The sequence below is a fragment of the Phoenix dactylifera genome, unplaced genomic scaffold (genome assembly GCF_009389715.1).
Source record: "Phoenix dactylifera cultivar Barhee BC4 unplaced genomic scaffold, palm_55x_up_171113_PBpolish2nd_filt_p 000945F, whole genome shotgun sequence".
In the NCBI taxonomy this organism is placed as follows: Eukaryota; Viridiplantae; Streptophyta; class Magnoliopsida; order Arecales; family Arecaceae; genus Phoenix; species Phoenix dactylifera.
The window spans coordinates 165,206-171,205 of NW_024068304.1; positions in this window are offsets into that span (position 1 = coordinate 165,206).

Genomic DNA, 6,000 nt, shown 5'->3' on the forward strand with positions numbered 1-6,000 from the left:
ACGTGAAAATCACTGAGGATATAGAAATTCTGGATAGATCAGAGTATCATATGGACATTTAAACATTAAAGAAAACTTTATACGCAGTAAAAGAAATTGAAAGCATAGCATTGGATGCAGCTGCCACTAAAATGAATGGTAAATTCTCACTATTCATGGACAATAATTAAAATGTTTACCACAAATTAATTGTTTCAAACAAATTACTTGGGGTGATACTCATTGATCCTTTTCATAATCTATTTTTATTTAAGGTCTACAACTTTCATAAATGTCAATGTCTAATAATAATAGAACAAAGAAAAAATGATAATTCAAATTATATGAATGGAAATAGCTGTCTTACTATAGCTTATTTTCCACATACAGAACTTCCTGATACATTGAAGAGACAACTTGCTTCCTCAAACATGAGAGAAATATAGTATTCCATTCATACATCATCAGTTCCAGATAATTATATCACATATAACGTTCAAAATCCTTTAAGGCTAGTAGAAATATATATGGATACATGTATACTGATAAGTGATAAGTACTGAACCCAGAGTTATTAATTACATGGTGGCCCATTCAAATTTAGAGTCCATATTATTGATTATGATCTAAGAGCCAGTTGAACCCATGCTTTATCTCTTCATTTTATTTTCTCAAAATAGCAGCATGGATAGTAATGTACTCACATTCTTTCCTAGAAACTCTTGGAAGCTTCTGATTTCTGTTAACACCAGGTTTTACAGCAGGCTGCAACATAGCACTTGCCAAAGCATGGTTCATGTTACATGATTCAACAGGTCTCAAGAATCAGAACTGAGAAGGGTTTTGTACAATATCACACCTCCATTCTAATTCAAAAACTTTATAATACTAGCCAGAACATTCCACAGGGCATCAACTTGTTTGGACAATATGTAGATGAGACTACCCACAGTCTCTCTCTTCTTGACTCATGGCCCAATTTATCAGGTGAATAACACCTCCGGTAACTTCAGATAGCCTTATCTTGATCTTAGCCAAAAGGCCATGAAAGGTATTCAGACTGCCTTATCATCTAATGATACAGATAACAGGTAGAAGTGAAAGACTGGCAATTAAGTGCTGCTGTTCAAAGAAACAATCAAGAAAATTACATAAGCGCATAACTCCCTTCTTTATCTTTTGCTCGATATCCTCTCTTATTGCTATTTGCAATTTGATACGAACATTATTCCAGCAATTATCATAAGACTCCTGTTGTTGACTTCCATAGCTAGAACTTACCAGTTCTTTTGATTTTTTAAGTAACTAATGTTGTAACTGGCAATTTTGCCCCTAAATTAACAGTAGTCAACGCCTTGTGACCCTCTATATACTTCCTATTAGGGGTGCAATTGAGCCGAGCCAAATTGAGTTGAGTAGCTAGAAGCTCCAACTCGACTCGATTCAAAATAATTGGGCTCAAAACTCAACTCGAGATTGATCGAGCATTAATATCCAAGCTCGAGCTCGACCCGATTAAAAAAAGCACCACTAGAGATCGACTTGACTCGACTCGAATATCAACCAAAACCAAGGAAAGCCGTACCGGTCCGTACCGGCCGGTACAAACCGGTCCAGTGCTTGACCGGTACCGGAGACAGATGAAAACCGGTATATACCGGCCGGTACGGACCCCGTACCGGCCAGTACGGGACTCGTACCGGGTGTTTTTTTTTTTTTTTAGAAACCACAGCTTCGCGCTGTGGTTTCAAAAACCACGCGCGGCGCGTGGTTTTAAGGGAGAAGTGGCCCGTGGGCCACTTCTTTCACTTTTTTTTTTTTTTTTTTGGGGAACCACAGCGAGGCGCTGTGGTTCCCAAAACCACCGCGGCGCGTGGTTTCAAAAACCACGCGGCGCGCGTGGTTTTAAGAAGGAAGTGGCCAACCGGCCACTTCTTTCAAAGAAAAAAAAAAAATAAAAAATTGCTGTGGCCGACAGGCCACAGCTTTTTCCCTTTTTTAATGGGAAAAGGAGTGGCCGGAGGCCACTCCTTCCCATTAAAAACCAAGGAAGTGGCCGACCGGCCACTTCTTTCCGTACCAATTTAACGATATTAAGCTGGGATTTTCTGTTAATCTGGGATTAACAGCACGATCTTAAGCCTCTCGTTCGGTTATAAAAACCGAACGAGGCTCACTTCTTTCCCAAACAATTTGAGGTTGAGACTTGAGAGGTTCTATTTAAGGTGCGGAGACGGAAAGATTTGAGAGATAGCGAGGAGGAGGTCCTGCCCAAAAAATCCAGCGGAGACTATTTAAGGTGCGGTTTTTTTATCCTATATTATTTCATTAATTTTGTTAATAATTTACTTTAAAAAATAGTTTATAAATTACTTAAATAATAAGATAATGCAAAAATTTACTTTATTAGCTTAATTTTTTGATAAGTTGTCCTTTTATGATAGAAATGGAGCCATCAAGAAAAACGAACCCTGCAAAGCGTGATATTGGCTGGTCTTATGGGCGAAGACTTGGAAGTGAGGGGCAACGACACCAGTTTCAATGCAAGTTTTGCGACAAGATTTTCAAGGGAGGAGGGGTAACCAGGTTGAAGCAACACTTAGCCGGAAATTCCGGTGAGGTTGCTACGTGCCGAAATTGTCCTAACGAGATTCGTGTGCTGATGAGGCAGAATCTTGCTGAGGCCAAAGAAGCGAAGGAGATGGCTTCCAAGAAGAGGGCGGAGGTCGATCGCCAAGCGGCAGAGCCACCTTCCTATCACTCAAGGGAGCCAGAGGAGGTCGAGGATCTAGATGAGGAGGAGGCAGATATTCAGGCGGCCATGCATGCAAGCCTGGATGATCAGTGGCAGCAGGAGGAGGTGGCCAGGCATAGGGCTCGATTTGGGCCCTCTGCATACGAGTCGGGCGGCGGTTCTCGAAGCACTAGACAAGATCCAGAGTTCTTGAGGACAACTTCAGTAAGGGAGGGCGTCGGCAAAGAACGTGGCCGGATTGCATCTATGCTGGGTGGTTTTGGTAGCCGAAAGAAGTCATCTAGAGGAGTTGCAGAAGGAGCGACAATTCATGATGTAGATCCGCATGCTCTCCCCAGTAGAGATTCAAGGCAGCAGAGGGTAGACACAATGTGGATGAAGGATAAGAAGAAAACTATGTGGCGAGCTATTGGATCCTGGTTTCACTTCAGCCACATCCCAGCGAATGTGGCAGACAATACATACTACAGGTCTGCCATTGCCGCCATACAAGCTGCCGGTCCCGGTGTAGCTCCTCCAGGCCCGAAGGATATATACGGTGAGCTTCTTGACAACAATAAGGAGGAGCTGGAGAATTGGATTGACTCCTACAAGAGCAAGTGGCCCATATATGGACTAACCATCATGTGCGATGGTTGGACCGGTCCGACCAGGCGGAGCATCATCAACTTCCTGACATACTGTGATGCTAAGACCTTCTTCCACAAGTCGATTGATGCTTCGGCTTCTGTGCACAACACCTCGTACATGCTGAAACTTATGGAGGATGTGATTGATCTGGTAGGAGAGGAGAATGTCGTGCAGGTCGTCACTGATAATGGGCCGCAATATAAGGCTGCCGGGCAGGTCTTGATGGAGCGGCGGCCACATATTTTCTGGACCCCATGTGCTGCACATTGTATCGATCTTATGTTGATGGACATTGGAAAGATCCGTAGGGTGCAACAAACGGTGGAGACAGCCCAACGCATTACGAGGTATATTTATAACCATAACTGGGTTCTTTCATTGATGAGAAAGTATGCAGGGGGAGAGATTCTGAGACCAGGAGTCACACGGTTTGCTACCAACTTCATCGCACTTGATAGCATACTCGAGAAGAGAGGAGCCCTACGTCAGATGTTTGCCAGTCCCGAGTGGTATGATAGTAGATATTCTTATGCCGGCACTGAAGGAAGCAAGATAGAAGACTTGGTGACGAGACAGCCATTCTGGCAGCGGGCTACTACAATAGTCAAGGCTATCAAACCATTATATGAAGTGCTGCGGGCCGTAGATAGCGAGATCTACCCCCAGATGGGGTTTTTGTATCACATGATGGTCAAGGCAAAGGATCAGATTATGGAGGCAGATCCAGCACATGGCCGGTCATACATCAACATCATTGAGCAACGGTGGGGAGCGCAAATGGGTACGGAATTACATCTAGCAGGTAAACTAAGATATAATTATAGTGACAATTATAGTGATGGATATAATTATATAATTATGCTAAGATAGTCTCGTATATGTGCAGCATACTACCTAAACCCCCGGTTTCAGTACAGCATAGATGGAATTGGTATGGATGAAACACTTCTGGATGCTTTGCGTAATGTGATTTACAAGATGGAGGCAGATCCAGAAAAAGCGGCCCTATGTCTTGAAGAGGTAATTATGATTTAGTAATTACTAGCATGTGTAAAGTATATCAGCATCTTCAATTATTAACATGGTTTTCTTATACTTATTTTTCACAGAGCAAATTATTTAGAGAGGGCAGCTACAGTTTTGGCCAACGAGCGGCTGTCGTCAGCAAACACAATATGAATCCAGGTACGTGACACATCAGCAAAACATTCACCTGGTGTTACTTAGTTACTATTATGGAACTATCATATATGTAATCTTCATAAATATTTTTGCAGCTGAATGGTGGGTGCATTTTGGCGGATCCGCGAGAAATCTAAAGCGGATAGCTATCCGGATCCTCTCCCAAACAGTCTCCTCTAGTGGATGTGAGCGCAATTGGTCCACCTTCGCCCTTATCCACAGCAAACAAAGAAACCGTTTGATGCAAAAGCGCCTCAACGACCTTGTTTATGTGCATTACAATTTGCGGTTGAGGCTAAAGTGCATCCAGGAGGAAGTGGAGCTCAAGTATACAGATCCGATTTACGGGTCCTTCACCGCTGATGACGATGATCCACTACCTCGGCTGGCTTGTAGGCCAGCAGCAGGAGCCCGAGCTTGACGAGCCAGGATCGCCTCCACGACAGCTACCTTCATAGCCACCGAAGCTGGGGTCGATCCAGAGCAATGGGCTGAGCGCAATATTCCACGCACTCCCAGAGCTGATCAGCCGCAGGCACAGGGGAGCCAGACAGAGAGGGCCAGGAAAGGAAAACAAAGAATCCCAATGGAGAGTGTCGAGGAAGAGACTTGGACTGGCAGCGATGAAGGTTCTGGTGGTGATGGATCTTCTAGCCATGGAGGGAGCGGAGGACAGTATGGTACTCATGAGACACAGCCGGAGGGTGGTCTTTATTTCACCGGTGAGTCCCAATTTATGGGTGCTACACAGGATACGGACCACGGTCGACCACCTGATAGAGATCGTGAGGATATTATTGGATATAGAAGACGGGCTTCTCGAGGTCGTTCAGGAAGACAGGATACGACTGCAGATCCGAGGACATACGGATACGGATTCTATTATCCACAGCCTCAGCCTGACGAATACGGATATGGTGCATTGGATTTTGCTTCCGCCATATTTGGATGGGCCCCTACACAATCAGAGGACACCTCTCAGAGCCAGAGCGTGAGCGAGAGATCCGACAGTTTTTATAACCTGGCGCGTGTTCCTTCTGATTGGGTTGATTTGCCTCCTCCTGATTATACTTATGATCCAGATATCTACGAGAGCCATCGGCACTCGTCCCCGATTTTAGAAATCCTAAAGTACTTTAAATGTATGTAAATGATTCTATCTTAATTCGAAGATATTTATGTGTATGATTTTATCATTTCGAACGGGAGGAAAAACATAACATGCCAATGATGCATCATATATGTTTCAAATTTCAACCCTAAATTTAAATATGAAAATATCAAAAATCATGAAAAAAGTAATAAAAAAACATCAATTTTCATTTAATTTAAGATCCAACAGAGACAACATTAAAAAAAAAAAGTCTGGCTCGCGGAGCCCGCCGGTACCGTACCGGTCCGGCCGGCGACCGGTACGCCGAGCCGGACCGGTACGGGCGGACCTTGACCAAAAC